The sequence below is a fragment of the Camponotus vicinus genome, unplaced genomic scaffold (genome assembly GCF_025532165.1).
Source record: "Camponotus vicinus isolate PSW18456_S1 unplaced genomic scaffold, iyCamVici1.0 SCAF_14, whole genome shotgun sequence".
In the NCBI taxonomy this organism is placed as follows: domain Eukaryota; kingdom Metazoa; phylum Arthropoda; class Insecta; order Hymenoptera; family Formicidae; genus Camponotus; species Camponotus vicinus.
In genome coordinates, this window is record NW_028141950.1 from 6,099,580 (window position 1) to 6,116,540 (window position 16,961).

General features: G+C 37.7%; 1 long non-coding RNA gene across 2 annotated transcripts in view; it reads right to left on the bottom strand.

Moving 5' to 3' along the window:
• The window catches only part of LOC145965460 (uncharacterized), a 142,786-nt gene that overhangs the window by 121,663 nt on the left and 4,162 nt on the right, over positions 1-16,961 (bottom strand). For both annotated transcript variants that reach the window (XR_014436718.1, XR_014436719.1), the window contains exon 2: positions 4,631-4,890. This is a non-coding gene — a long non-coding RNA (uncharacterized LOC145965460). The remainder of the gene's footprint in view (positions 1-4,630; positions 4,891-16,961) is intronic.

The window sequence follows — 16,961 nt, forward strand, 5'->3', positions numbered from 1 at the left end:
AATCAGATTCGTCGACTTCGTGGTTCTTTCGCTACCAATCGGAAAAGAAGAAAACGAGAGAGCCACTAATTAGTGATTCCAAGAATCGAGGCCGTTTCCACCCGGCGATCTCCTGCGTGGATCAAATCGCCGGAGAAAGATAGGCTTCTTGAAGGTGCGAAGGGTCGGGAAGAAGTGCGAGGCATTCAAAATATTCGTTGAAGAAATCGATAAAACGTGCACCGACTGAAAAGTATCTTATTCTACTGCCACTCGATATCACTCAATATCGATTGTTATTTATCTGAAATTAAAGTTTAAGGGGGGTTTAAGGGGGAGATTAAAGAGTCACGATCCATAAATGTGTACAGCTTGATTGGCTCTAAAGGATATCGAGAATAATTTTCAAAATAAACCGCAGACTCTTGAACTTGATCATGAAATTAAATTATTCGAATACTGAAGGATTTTTTTAAAAAAACAATTGTACGCAATTATGATTACACGGGATTCCGAGGAGATGAAATCGTCATCGGGGCGTCAATCCGTCTTTGAATAGAATGGGGGCCAATGTCGCGGCCACGACGAGAACAGCGATTTTCGGGCGAGGGACGAGAGGCGAGGGGAATAAAACAAGCGGGACGCTAATTAGCGATTCCAGGAACCGAGAACACGAACCACGGTACAGCACCGGGCCTCTTCTGCCGCTTGTCGTCGTCGGAGCCCATAACACTGGATCCGTGTCGGATCCAGCTGGAGGGATGAGAGAGGATCGGGATACATCGGGAGAAGGGAAGAGAAAACCATCCGAAATATTCGGGCCAGCCGAGTGTCAACTCACGGAATGCGTTACCCTTGACCCCGCATCCTCCCTCCCTCCCTCCCCCTCCTCACCGGTCCTCTCTCCCACGAACTCACCCTGTCATCGAGGGAATTTTCCCCGGAATTCTTAATGCTTATCAGTACGACAGAATTAACGACAGGGACATCCGACGCCGATGTCCAATTTGAAATGTATATACGCGATGTAAACTAACTTTATGGTGCATAAAACAATCTTTTCTAAAATCTAAAGAGGAATTATACATTGTAATTTAACAGATGTAGAAGAGCTTTGCACTTTAATTAAAGAAAAATGCTTAAAGAAAAATGAAGAAAATAAAGGTTGATTTGAGTAAAATTCAATAGATTGTATATAATTTTGATTTGTTTTAAACGATATAGCAATAAAATGCCTTATGTCAACGATCTGATTTAATCTTATAATCTCACTGGGAATAGCCATTTATCCTAGCGCTAGTACATTGTCAGGCGCAATTACGATCTTTTTCAGAAAAAGATCCTTTCTCATTATTATATCGTCAGATGCAATTACGATATAGAAGTATAAGAGCCCTATCAATTATATCGAAAATGGGTCGCTCACCTCGGATCTTGCGACATGCTTGTGCGGGCGATCGAGGATATATGTGCAGGCTCGAAAATAATTTGGCAATTGTAAAAGCGTAATGTCCATGCAATTACACGCGACAAAGAAATCAAAAGAATTATCATCAGCTGACAGCGGTCGAATTGAAATCTTTTTGTACGCCCGTCAACTTAACGATCCTCGGTGATGTATCGTTGGGCGCTTATTGTGTCACGCTGATGTAAAATCTTGGCGTCTAAACGTTTTTTACAGGCAACACAGTTACACGATACACGATGAAAATTACGCCTTCATTAATCAATTTCATCATTTGATTCAATTAGTCGACTTTAATCAATATAAATTAAGTTTTCGAAGAGAGTTTTAAATGTTTCTCCCTCATTTAATGTCTAAAGCAAGAGAGCAAAAGTTAAATTAAATATTTATTTCTCGTAACGAGGATTAAATTCTCTCTTGAATTTCTTTATGACACTGGCGTTATGGTACTAATGAGTGATAAAATACGTTAGGAATATCGTAAATCGGAATGAAGTAATAAATTCTAAGCTCATTATCCGCGCCGAGTAAAAGAATTCCCGATACACGTCAGTTAGTAAAGTGATTCGAGGGAGATTCTTGTGAATCGTTTCGGATAATAGTGTTATCAGACGCGACTCGTGTAGGACACGATGTGTTTCTGATACCAGGACCGAGCTACCTGAGCCAAGAGAGGTGTCGAGAGAAGTGTTTGAGCGCCGCGACATTTCGAACAAAATGCAGACAAAATGGAGTTTTTTCTTTCGTGCCATAAACAAAATAAATCCGTTCATGAAAATTGCCCTCACATAAAGATGTTTTTTCTTGCAGGGAAAAATATATCTAGAAATACATAAAAATAATTAAAAATAATTTTTTATTATTTAATAATATTAAATAATATTTAATAATATTAAATAATATTTAATAATATTTAATAATACTAAATAATATTTAATAATATTATTATAAAAATAATTAAATGTAATTTTTTATTCCTAATCATATTTAAGCTATTGATATAATTATGATGTTCAAACAATTTTACACACATTTATTTCGTTCAAATTTTCGTGTAGCAATAATAATGTATGTGATATTATATCTTATTCTATATTTTTCTTCTCGTTTTGATTTATCTTCATTTCTTCTATTTTGATTTATCTTTATTTCTTCTAATTTTGATTTATCTTTATTTCTTTTAATTTTGATACATCTTCATTTCTTTTAATTTTGATCTTCATTGAATATAAAGAAAGTGGTTGTGAGCAGATGTTGCTGACTCGTTCGCTCGCAACTTGACGATTTTTTTATACATAATTGTACACGAGCTCGGCGCAAGTTTCTCTCTCTTTCTCACTCTGTGTATATGTATAACTACTAAATTCGAAATCCTGAACGCGCACACGCGGAGAAGGGTAAAACGACCGGGTCCAAGAGCGGCGCGACGCGGCGACCATTTCATTTAATTAAGACTTGTTTTTATTTTTCTGCGGTAAACTCGTTCGGGTATTTTAGGAAGCGATCTGCCCGAGTCGGCGGCTTACCTCGTCTCGAGCTCTACTCTCGAATTAATTTATCGGCTTACCTAATAGGATAGTAGTTGCCGCTACATCGAGATACACGCGTACGTTAATTCGACGATACGAACAATCGCGGGGAAAAGCCCGATAGAGATATAATTTTAAACGATCGCAACGCTTTATCGAAATTATACACGAGATGAATAAATCTCAGTTCCTCGAAAGATTAATCGCTATTAATGAGAGAGCGATTCCTAAATTTATAATGCATAAGATTATCGATTCAACATGCACAAGAAGCGTCATAGTTATAACGTTATGTGAAAAAAATAATCTTGAATAAATTCAGACGTAAAATAAATTTAATGTAGAGCAGATTATTAGCATTATTTTATCCCAATACACAGAAAAAAGGACATTCTTGTTTTGAAAATATATTTAGTTTTAACATGAAAATCTTAAAATTATATTATGTTAATTAAAGAAAAATATAATTGCTTGAATAATTGCTTACTTGAATGAAGCCATTTTATACAGTTCAATCAAGAAAAATATATTCTTATGATTTAAGATTTAATTTTCTTGAATGGAAAAGAAATAATGTTAGATGGAAAATAACATTTGTAAATCAAAGATTATAATTTTCTTAAAGTAGAATTAAATAATTATATATTCTTGAGGTGACAATTGCAATATTAAAATAAGACTAATATTGTTGAAATTTAAAATTATTAAATTCTTTTAAGAAGATTATAAATTGTTGCGTATATACGAAACAATGAACGCGTTAGTTTTTATTTGACACTTATTTTTTTTCTGTAATTGTCGATGTGTAATTGCATCGATATAAGAAAGATCTCTTGAAGAATCTTTCTAGATATTACGAGAAATTAAATTAACTTTGATTGAACAGGTATAGCAATTTATTTTACGTCTCGTATGTTTGAATTATAATATTAAAAAATTTGAAGATGGCAAAATTAAAATTAAAATATTTAAAATAATTGGAAAAATCTGATTTATTAAATAAATAAATTTACCATTAAAATCTAGGTATATTTTTACATAACGAAGCAACAGCTTTGTTACGTAATCATAATTTTTATTATATTCATAAATTATTATCGCAAACAGCTCGGATACATATCAGACAATCGATAATTAGATTGGTCAATAGCCATCGCAAGGACTATTCGAAAAAACTTTTTCTTCAAAAAGTTCCTCTCTTGCGTTCGCGAGAGTTAAAAAGCGGAGAAAAAAAAAACGTCAAACCAAACAATATCCATTCGCGTCTCTTCCTCGGACGTGTGGAAACACATTGTCGGATTATTGCCGCGGCAGAGAAAGGACAGTTGAGAGAAGTAAAAGAGCGGCGAAAAAAAAAAGAAAGGAAATAACGAAACCGGAGACAAAGAGGGCGATAAAAAGACGCGGCAGCGAAGGGGACGCGAGAAAGGACGGAGGCGACGGGAGAGCGAGATGGAGACGGATCCGGAGAGGGTTGCTCGTACCCAGGTACCCCCGATTCTGGGAAACATGTTCGGCCAGCTTGTTAGGTGTCCCCAACAGTTCTCTAATATATGACTGGCACTCTCTACCCTTTTTCGAGGGAGGAGAAAGGGGGAGAGAGAGGACGGGACTAGGTCCACGAGAGGACGTCCAGTTAGAATACCGTCGGACTTACCTGGACTCACGACCGCGGCGACGTTCCTGCTCGTTCCGGTCCCCCGTTTTGTTTTACGGCGACAAAAAAAAGCGCTCCCCCTCCTCCTTGTCCTCTTCCTTTTTCTCCGCAGCATTGCGCGATAATTAATGGACCCGTGCGCAGCGAGAGAATCCGTTCTCCGTCGATTTGATTGATGGTGGCTGCTGGCGTTCCTTTAAAACGGTCACGTGGGTCGTGACCGTGATACCGCTCCGGCATTTGTACTTGCACGTCGCTCTCTGGAAAACCACGAACAATCGTTTCTTAGAGTTATTTATCGTGAGTGAACGCGCGTCGTTAGATTATTAATCATTCGTCATTTGTGCCTAATAATTGCGACAGACTTGACGCAATAAAGGTACATTAGGAGGATCGAATTGGACTTTGCTTTTCAAGTTGAGGGTAAAATTATACTTTAAGACGTGTACGTACAATAAAAATTTGTTTATTGTTCAGAAAATGTCGGAGGACAAAAAAGATTGATGTAATCGAGTTATCAGTTGAAGAACAGCTGATCCGCGTGAAAGCGATCGGGCTAGAATTTTCGGAGCAGCGGAGGGACGTCTATCGATCATCGCTGAAATCAATCGGCTACTCTCCCCCTCGGACGAAGTCGATGATGTCTAGTCACAACACTATTGTTTCAATGACCCGCTGTCCCGCCCAGTAGGTGGCACCACCCTTCACATACTAATGAGCCGACCAGTTTCAAGGATCATCAACACGCGAAGAGAGAGAAAGAGAGAGAAAGAGAGAGAAAGAGAGAGGTGTTGAAATGGCTGGGCCTCCTCTTGGGAAGAATATCCTAGATCCTCTTGTTACTCCATTTTTTCGACCTACTAAGCCTCGATTACACATCAACCCACAAAATCGAGATTACACCTCAGCTCCACTTAATGAATTTGTAATTCCCTCTTTTGCTCTAGGATGATGATTTATCCTGAAATATGCGTCAGGGTAATTTCTATATGTTTCATTATCCGCGCGATCGAAGAGAGCACAAAGGTGTCATTCAAAACTTATCGTCTAACAAGTATTATCGCGACGAGAGGCGAGGGGGGACCGGGAAGAGGAGCTTCCATCGAGACGGGCTTTCGACGTAAACCGATCAATCGTGCGCGCGAGATATCGATGCCGGCTGGAAATGAGGCAGCTCCGTGACGTCCGTAACATCCAGCGTGAATGAGGCGCTAACGACCAGTGATTACCAAGCACCAGTGGTACCCCGCACCAGGTAACGTACGCACGAACGCACGTACGCACGAATAATCACGCATGCGAGTAGGTAGGTGAGGATGTCCATCAATCCTGCGGGACCTCCCGCGACGTTTCTCATCTTCTCACCATCCCCGACACGGGGCGTCGTCTCTCGCCAACCTCCCCGTCCCCCCCGTGAGACTCTGGGCGCGAAGAAGAAGCGTCTCTTCTGACGCGCGAAATCAATGAGCCACCAGCGGCTACCACATCATCCCGAAGACGCGCGCGAAATAAGGTGCGCGGTCGAATGGGATCTGCAACTTGGTGAACATTGGTCCTAGAGGTCGGCAAGATAAATGATAAGTAAGTAAGAGGCGAGAAGTATAAAATAAAGCGTATCTTTTTATGAAAATTGCTAGGGGTCACTGAGAGTTTCCAGCATCACAATAAGCTTCATTCATAGTTGGTGAGAAATTCTTTCATCGATCGGTTTCATAGTCGATTCGTGAACACCACCTGGGGTCTCCAGCGGCGCAAGATTAATACGCGGCTCTTAAATTAATATCCACCGTTAGTCAATACCCTTTCGCAAGTACACGTGACGTCGTAGGTTTCTTTCCACCAATAGCTATCCTCCACCAAGCTAAATAGATATAGATATTTATTTTACTTTGATAACTTTAAATAGCAAATGTATTTTTATAGAGTTTTCTCCTCAAAGGAACAAGGTAAAATTCGATTCAAACAACGCGAGCAATTGCTTTTCTGAGATATGAAGTAGACATTACGATATAATTTGCACCTCTTCAGGGCCAAGTCTCAGTCTTGGGACATTTCATCTGTCAAAAAAAAAAAAGAAAAAACCCCACTTTACGTAATAACCTAAGAATGAGTTTATACAGACTTAAGCAAGGATTACGTCGGTGGTGAGTCTCCGGCGCGACGTTAATAAAACCGAAATTACAGCGGTAAATCGAAGAGGATCGAGACGTAAGCACGGGCATATAATGCGAGGCTGGAAGTAGACAATGGACACTTACGGGCTGAGAATGCGATAACTCTATACGCGATCGAGCAAGCGGGGGAGAAGGTGGCGAGGAGGAGGCGAGCCGGGCCGGGCAAGCGGAGGAGGAGCGCGAGGGGGTGGCGAGGGGGTGAGCAACGCGAGAGAGAGGAGGCGTGGAGGATCACGATTTACCCATACAAAATCGCGCCGCGCGCGTATCGTACACCACGACGGTAATCAAACCCATAAATCCGAGGCATAACCAACCTCTGACACAGATTCTCTCCCTGCCTTTTTATCTCTCCCGCGGTCCGCTGCTCGGTAGTAGAAGTGCATCGCCGATTTCGCCGGATAAGTACGAGAGTCCGTTTCGCACTCTCCCTCTTTCTCTCTCGTCGAGCCATTTCCCTTATAATTATCGCGTCCCTCGAGTATCTTGTTCCGATAGCGGTAGCGAGATATGTCGGATCATCGCGTGGGTCTCGACGATTATTTATAAATACTTATAAATATTTTTGTCAATATTTTATAAACGTACACAAGTGTATTTATAAAAATATTATAAATTGTTAATGACATTTGGAAATTATTAATGATAAAAAGAAATTATTAATGATAAATTATTAATGAATAAATTATTAAGATATATTATACAGAGATATATATATTTTCAAATTCACAAAAAATATGCAGGGATATTAAATTTTATATTATACAAGTGGATATATATATTTCTCTGAAATTCGATAAATTAGAGAAAGAAAATAAAGAATATATATTATATTTTGAAAGAGATATTTTATTGCATTTTTTTTAAATTTCTCTCATCATTATTATTCACCGAATATTTTTATTAATTTATATAATTTATATATGTATATATTTATATATTATATTTATATTTATATTATAATTACATAATATAATTTAATATATATAATTTTATATATATATATATTTTTTTTTTTTTAAATTACATATAATTTATATAATTTATATATTTTGACAAAATACAGCCGTAACTGAAAATGTAAGAGTCTCAGAAAAAAAGAGAAAATTACAGAGTCGCGGATTATAATTACGAGAAGAATAAAATGCAACGATCGTGAATGCATTTTAAGTATCTAGGAAAATAAAAGGATTACCACATTATAAATTATCTTTGCGATCCCTTTTCACGCCGATATTTGCAACACGCTCTCAAGGGAGTCTCCTCTCTCTCTCGCGTCGAAAGATTCCCCGAGAAAGATTCCTTTCGATCGGGGAGCAGCAGGCTCTCGGCCAAGCCGCCCTCTCGGAGTGTACTTTGTGCCTGGCGAGAAATCGCAGAAGCTTCGAAGGTTCGCTCTCGCTCTCGCGCATCCTCGCCCTAAGGGCGAGAGAAATCCCTCGACGCGCGGTGCTCGATCGAGCATCGAGGCCGCAGCATAACATTAAAGAGAGCGGGTCCCTCGTCCCTCGGATCAACGTTGCGTTTGCGGCTTCGGGGACGACGGGGACCGAAGGAAGGAACGAGGAGGTGCATCGAGGGGTGAGGTGCATCGAGAAGGGGGGAGGAGGGAGAGGGTTTTGCGGGCTCCGCTGCGTGCGAGCTCCCCGTAAACTCGCTCTCTCGCGGGATGGGCGTGGTGGTGCACGGAGAGCCCCGGCTATCGAACTGCTCTATCGCTAATAAATCTGCGGCTCAACTAGAATCTGCCTCGAGTTATACGAGAGAGGCAGCGGATAACGATGGATCGCGCGGCGCGTCGATCCGTCAAAAAAATCCGCGCGCCGCCATTTTTACGATCGACGATGATGCTCTGGGAGTTGAGTTGCCTTCATTATTTCGCAAGCTCTCGCCTTCTCTCTCCTCCCATCTATCTATCTCTATAGCGAGCCTTCGACGCTCCCCGCGATCCTCGTTGAGGGAGAGCGCTCGGGCTTTTTGTTTCATTTATTAGAAAGCTTCATCATGTTTCCGTGATATCCCATATAACACAGAATTACAGTAATATTGCAGCAATATTGCAATGTTGCTGTAATGTTACAGCAATATTAATAATGTTGCTGCAATGCTACAGCAATATTAATAATGTTGCTGCAATGTTACAGCAATATTAATAATATTGCGGCAATATTGCAATGTTGCTGCAATGTTACAGCAATATTAATAATATTGCTGCAATGTTACAGCAATATTAATAATATTGCGGCAATATTGCAATGTTGCTGCAATGTTACAGCAATATTAATAATGTTGCTGCGATATTCTGTGCTGTATAGGATATAATCGGATGGTATTGCGCGTATATAAAGATCAGCAGATTTTAAAATTAGTTAGAATTAATAATATCAATATAGATTTTTATCGCTAGTTATCGGGAAAATATATGATCCTATAGAAATAATTTTAAAGGCCTTTAAAAAATCAATATATATAGATTTTTCTTGAAGAACACCTTCTAGTACATCTATAAAACAAACAGGTGTCTTCACAGAAGCGTTGAGAGACGTACAGGTAGAGTCATCTGTCGAAAAAGCCTGCAACTGCAGAGAGCAGCTAGATATTAGATGCATAAAATGCATCTGGTCTAGACTCATACTTTAGAAAGAGATAGTTAAATACAGATATTACTAATCAAATTCCCGTCATCGATGTCACTGATCGCCATCAGCCAAGATACAAAGCGAGATTGAAAAACGAATCTAAATAAATCGAACGAGCGATCGATATCAGTTCTAATGGGTAGCTATTGTCAGTCCTAGGTAGAATTAAAAAAAAAAAAAAAAAACGATCAATCGGCGCGCTCATCGATCCGAATAAATTGTGAAGGCGTAGCGCGGGGCACGCTCGGATTTGTCATTGATTCCTGGCAGGCCGCGGGTCAGGGTAGCACGATGCCTAGGAAGTGGCTGAAACGGTTTTGTGCCGGGACATCAATACTTGCACTCCGGCAACAGTACGGGGGACCCGCACATTACCCGATAATAATAATAACGGCCTATGCTCTCTCTCTCTCTCGCGCGCGCGACGCGAATTACGCCCCGCGATCGTTATTATCTACCCCCCTCGCGCCCCCGGCCATCGCCGGACGGCGAGTCTTTCGCGTCTCTCGCCTTTGATCCCTGGGACGAAAGCGTCCAGGTTGTCAAGGAATTTAGCGACGCGTGTATCTGACGTTATCTCGCATCGGACTTTCTACCGTCAAACACGCTCTCGGAGCGATGCTATTGATTCTCCTCGCTATTCATGTCGCTTGCAATTCCACGCAATCCGTCTCGTTCCCATCCGCGAGAGCGGGGACTTTCTATCTCGGTTGATCCAATTTGAAATTTAAAAATTGAGAGCCTTTTGCGAAACTGATGCAAGGTATTTGCATTAAAGGAAGAGAGAATTAATCAAAAGCGCGCTATATTTCTGACAAAACAAACCCTATCTTTTCACAGAGTTAATAAAACAGACCAAAACATCTTCTTCCAGTAGCATCGAGAATTGGCAGGCGTTTATAAGCGCCATAATTTGCAAGACAGCTCGTAAGAAACTTACAGACATTTGTAATGTAGGTATTAATTGTATGCAACATGCGAAGGGAATCAGCCGAAACGAAATTTGCATCTGCGAGGATCAAGGATCAAGAAGGAGCATCAAACGTGTGTTGTTAAATTATTCAAACGTATCAATGTACATTGATTAATTTTGCGCATTCGGTATTCGTTTAATCAAGAATACTTAGGTGCTAAATAAGGTAATAGACTTCTAATCGCATCATGATGGATACCGTGGGAGAGATTCTGAAGAGTACAAACTTCTTTCTGTGCAGCGAGCAGAGAATCGCAAAGAAGGGATAAACATGAAATAACAGAAAAAGAGGGCAGAAGGAGGCGGGGGATGGATAAAAATGAGGCAAAACTGTATCGGAAGATAATAATGGGGTAGCCGTTATGCGGTGATCGAGTCCGTTCACCGAAGAAATGGAAGAGCACGATGCAACCGAGACACCAGCTAGCTAGATGCAATTTGATGATGCTCTCTCTTGGTAAAAAATTTCTAGGCAATAACTTATTTGTGTTTTTTGCTCGCAAACACCTGTACATCCCCCTGTCGCGGGAATCTTCCCTAGAAACGATAATTACTTGCGGCAGCCGTGATATAATTAAGCAACATTTGATGAATGGACGTCATAGATCGACTGTCTAACATCTTGCCAAAAGTATTAAGTCGAGAATTTTAGAAAAATTATGTCTAAATTTCGTCGAAAAAAATTTGTTTCAAATTATCCAGTCATGACATGACACTTTCATTGATTCTGTCAAATCTAAATTTAATTTAATCTGAATAATTTAATTACGCGATGTCGATGCATTCGCAAGATGGATATTTTTCGAGCTCTAAAAGGGAGACTTTCGCGAATAAAATTCTCAAAATGTTCATAATCACATGATTGGGAAATGGCGAGAAATGGCAAGACTTTTCGAGATCGTATCCGTTCATTCCGGGAAGGAACGTTAGCGCGAAGGAACTGTCGGAGCCAATAAATTTTTCACATAACCTGTACCAATAAAATGAGATAGCGGGAGTAGAGGAGAGCATCGACGCAATCCTGAAACAACTATACTTATCGAGGATCGTGCCTCGCAGGGTCTGATGGAGCCCCGCGTTTTCAGTCCCGCTTCTGTAATTACTATCTTCTTCGCGAATATAAGGATCGTTGTGCCTCTTTTACTCCGTTTCATGCCAAAAATCCCGACAATTTTTTCGGTTCACATCGCAATAGGGGCAATAGTCGCGCGATTATCTTCCTTTCAAGCACACATATACATATATATATTATTTCTTTCATAAAATTTGAATTTAGTTTAGAATTGAGAATTTAAATTCAGCTAATATATTGATATTCAATTCAATTTCATTCTTTTAGCTTATTTCAAAATTAATGATAGCAAGATATAAACCAAAGATATAAAATTAAATTTAGTTTAAAATTTAGGGTTTATAGAGAATTTAAATTTAGCTAATGTATCGATATTCAATTCAATTCTATTCTTATAGCTTATTTCAGAATTAATGATAGCAAGATATTAAAGATATATTTGGTAAAATTGAATTTAGTTATTAATTTAAATTGAATTGAATTGAATTATTAAATTAAATTTAGGATTTCAAATTTAAATTTAGCTAATGCATTGAAATTCAATTCAATTCAATTTTTATAGCTTATTTGAGAATTAATGATAGCAAGATATCAAAGATATATTTGGTAAAATTGAATTTAGTTATTAATTTAAATTAAATTGAATTGAATTATTAAATTAAATTCAGGATTTAAAATTTAAATTTAGCTAATGTATTGATATTCAATTCAATTCTATTCTTATAGCTTATTTCAGAATTAATGATAGCAAGATACCAAGGATATAAAATTGAATTTAATTAAAAATTTAGAATTTAAATTTAATTAATGTATTAATATTCAATTCAATTCCATATAATTTACAGCTTATTTTAGATTTAATGATTGCAAGATATCAAGGATATAAAATTGAATTTAATTTAGAATTTAGAATTTAAATTTAGCTAATATATTAATATTCAACTCAATTTTTATAGCTTATTTCAAAATTAATGATAGGAAGATACCAAAGATATAAAATATAAAATTGAATTTATTTTATAGAATTTAAATTTAGTTAATTGTATTCAATTCTTACAGCTTTTTTCAATTTAATTCAATTCTTATAGCTTATTTCATATTCAATTCAATTTTTATAGCTTATTTCAGAATGAATAAAAGTTCAAAGTTCAATTTAGTTTAATTTAGATTGTTTCTACTTTTCGTTTCAATTTTATTATTCTTAGCTTAACGATTGGTTGTGTTTTATATTAATTCATTGATTTTCATTGTTTTTCAACAATTATAATACCGTAAGTTATCCAAGGCCAAAGGACAAGGATTAAAAAAAAATAAAATAAAATAATAACATATATTATTTCTTTCTTTTCGCAATAAAATTAAAGTATTCATTACCTAACAATATTAATGTGTGCGAAATGTCACGCTAAACATTCACATCCACGTGACAATATTACACTCGTAACCTTTTCTCACCCTTCTTGCCGAAAGCGCGTTGAAGGAATCGTTATCCTCCGCGTTTTTCCCGGTGTGTCCGGTTTATATATATTACATATATATATATACACATACCGACGATCGTGATAAAACCATCGGACAATAATAAACAATGCGTGAAACGACAAGTACGGAGGAGGGAGGGCGGAAAGCGGGGGGAGAGCGAGGGGGGGCAGGAGGAGGAGGGCGCGACCGGGGGCATTTCGCGAGATGCTATCGTGTCCGTGGGACTCGCAGCGCCCGGTAGCGGAGCGCAATCAATCATTCGTACCGGATAAAATATAAAATACGGTACACACCGGCAGGCCGCGATGTGTGTTTGCCGTTTTATTTATTTGCACGGTCATGCAAGCTACGCGGAATTAACGTATTTTTTGCACGCGACCTCCTCCTCCTCCTCCTCCTCCTCTTCAGGATGACGGCGGGTCGATGGCGAGCTACCGACCTAAGCTTTCGTTATCGCCGGCGCATTAAAACGGCCGCGATAAATTTAACAATCTCTCTCTCTCTCTCTTTTAATCTCCCATTATTCGCGACAATTTTACTCGAGCGATGATGTTGACGATTTTCGGGGGATTTGATTTTTGAAGAACTCGGACATCCGGGGGTGGGTCCTCGGGTCTCGAGGCGTCAGGCGAAGGGCCTCCAGAGACGGAAGCTCTCGCGTAATAAAAGAGACGCGGTCGAAACTTCGGGGAGGAACGTAATGGCGATTCGAGTCGCGTGATGGATGGTACCCGCGGTATCTTGTATCGCGGAATATCGCCGCCGACCGCTCTTGCTTATTAAACTGTTCGGTATTTCTCGTGGATGGGTAACAAGGCAAGGGAGTATATATATATATATATATATATATATCGCGGGGAGGAAGACGCGCGAGGGGGGAGGGAAGATCGATGCCTCGTGTGTTCGAGCCGAAACTTTTAATAAGTGTCATCCGTGCTACCGAGGTAGTCAGCAGAGTCTCGTCTCGTTATAAATCGCTACCGTTCACCTTCCTCGAGAAATTATCTGATTTATTTCCGACGACCGGATCGGTTACGTTGAGGAAAAAAATTGTAAACGGCTAAATATTTTCGACTAATTATTTATAATTTTTTTAATTGAAATATTCAAGTACTAATCAAATTAAATACAACGTATTAAATCTAACATGATATCTATTTAAGTTAAATATTTAAATATTTTAATTAGATATTTTAATTATTTAGAGAAAAATTATTTATTTATTATATTTTAATTATTTAGAGAAAAATAAAGAGAAAGAGAAGAATAAAATTAATTATTTATTTATATTTTAATTATTTAGAGAAAAATAAAGAGAAGGAGAAGAATAAAATTAGGGAAGAATAAAATTAATTATTTATTTATATTTCAATTATTTAGAGAAAAAAAGATAATAATTAGTTGAAAATACTTCAAGTCAAGTTTACAATTTTTTTCTCAAAATCGACGGATTATTTGACATTTAATTCTTCGCTAAGAAAGTTGAGAATTTCATCATGATATGTGTATTTATATCGCCTACAAATTTATTGATTTTTTTCCACTGGAAATTTTAATAAAAGTAGAGATCAAACACGAACAAATATCTCACAGCAACGTTGCCGCGATGTGATTCGTAGGAATTTCTCGCATTCTTATATAGCACACAGGTGGTAGCGATTATTCTACACTTGTACGAGCAATAAAATATCCCCGGAGGAAGAGCCTTGCAGATCCCTGTGGTTCTCCGCGGACACCCGGTACCGAAACGGATGATTGCGCGCCGCGAACGCAACAGATCGCTACGTTATTATTTTCGCCAGTTATCGAATTAGATGTTGGCTTAACGGATACGTACAGCGTAGTCCCCGTATAACCATATCTCATAGGCGTACAATTTCTTCCTTCACTCAAAAGCATTAATATAAAATTGGAAAAATCTGACTGAATCAACTGATCGCGAATACCTCTTTGAATATTCGAGTGACACCCGATAGACCGAATGGGGCGAAATGCGAAATCTTTTGGCAAGATGGATCATGAATCGTCGATCGAGCGAATGATCGAGTAATAAAACGCTTCCTTTGCCGGAAGGAAAAGCGAGTCCGGTTTCTGCCGCGATCGTCCTCACGTCAATCGCGTGCTTTATGTCGCCCCTTTTGCATAAACGCGCTCAATTTGTTCGCACGGGGCTGTAAATTATGCCAATTCAGGGACGTGGATGACGCCCATGGGCTCTCTCTCTCTCTCTCTCTCTCTCTCGTCTGTCTTTTATCTCCCTCCCCTTTCCCTTCGTTTCAGCTCTCTCGATTTCTCTCCTCCCTTGCCTCCCCCCGGACACGGGGCATCCCCCGAGATTACGGCCCCCCCCTCCCCCCACTTGTTACTACCTACAACGTACTTACGTTACTTTTAGAACTGCTTATTACTGTGATTACCGCCGCATAATGCGGCGACCGAGCCGTTCTACAATTTATTATTGAATTGCTATAATACGGACCGAACCGCGCGGCATCCCCCGATGCGCCCCGCCGTCGTTTTATACACGTTGTTGCGGAAAATGCATGACGCGAATCGAATTTCTCTACACACGAAAAATTTGACACGCTCGACGGTGTCTTATTCGCATTGCTAGGCTAGATCATCGTTCGTTATTATGCGGAGATATTTTTAAGGCAGCTCCGAAGATAATTTCTCGCGAGAGTTTAACAGGAAATATCGTAATTAATATTTATTAAAATTTATTATAAACGAAAGATAAGGTCTTTGTAATTTATTTATAAAATAAAGCTTCATTCTTAAAAATTTATTCTCTCTCGAGCTGAAACATTTTCAAAGAAAAAACTAAGATAATCTCTTAATTGATTCTTTACATTAAACTGCACATACCAAAAAGAATATAAGACAATTAATAATAGATTGTATTAATTTGCTTATTATCAAACAAGACAAAAAAATTATATATGTATAAATATTCCTCTAATTTTTTTATTAGTCCTATTAACTAATTTTTAACTAATCTTTTATTATAATAACTCAAATATAATTTCATAAATTTCAGAAAATTTATAATCATCGTTCATTATTATGCGGAGATATTTTTAAGGCAGCTTCAAAGATAATTTTTCGCTGTTTAACAGGAAATATCGTAATTAATATTTATTAAAATTGATTATAAACGAAAGATAAGGTCTTTGTAATTTATTTATAAAATAAAGCTTCATTCTTAAAAATTTATTCTCTCGAGTCGAAACATTTTCAAAGAAAAAACTAAGATAATCTCTTAATTGATTCTTTACATTAAACTGCACATATCAAAAAGAATATAAGACAATTAATAATAAATTGTATTAATTAGCTTATTATCAAACAAGACAAAAGAATTATATATATATAAATACTCCTCTAATTTTTTTATTAGTCCAATTAACTAATTTTTAACTATTTTTTTATTATAATAACTCAAATATATAATTTCTTAAATTTCAGAAAATTTATAAATCATATTTAATATCGATGACAGATTTATAAAATCATTAAAAATTGATATAATAGTGACGGATCCTGTATTTTATTGTTTCTATTAGCAGTTTATTATTAGCAGAAGCAAAAAAGGAAATTTTCATGAAAATCCAGTTGAACATGTACATTAGCTTCTTCAAATATTCATATACAAATTAATGTATCTTATACGCTATTTTTTGTAACCCATTTTCTGTTCCCTTAAAAATAAAATTTTAACACATTATAAATCCTTATTTGCTTTATATACATGCATATATATTCGTTTAGATTGTCGACTGTAATTTTGCCAGAAAAATTTAAAATTTAATCAAACGATACTTCATATTTTTATTATATTTATTTTATATTCTTTACTCGATATAATAATGGCCCGATAGTTTTCATGAAATTTTTCCCCTTTCGACGATATGAAATGCGGAAGAGGATGCCCAAGGCGTGGACTCTGGTGAACTGTACACGTGCATATGTGTGGAGACGCACACATACA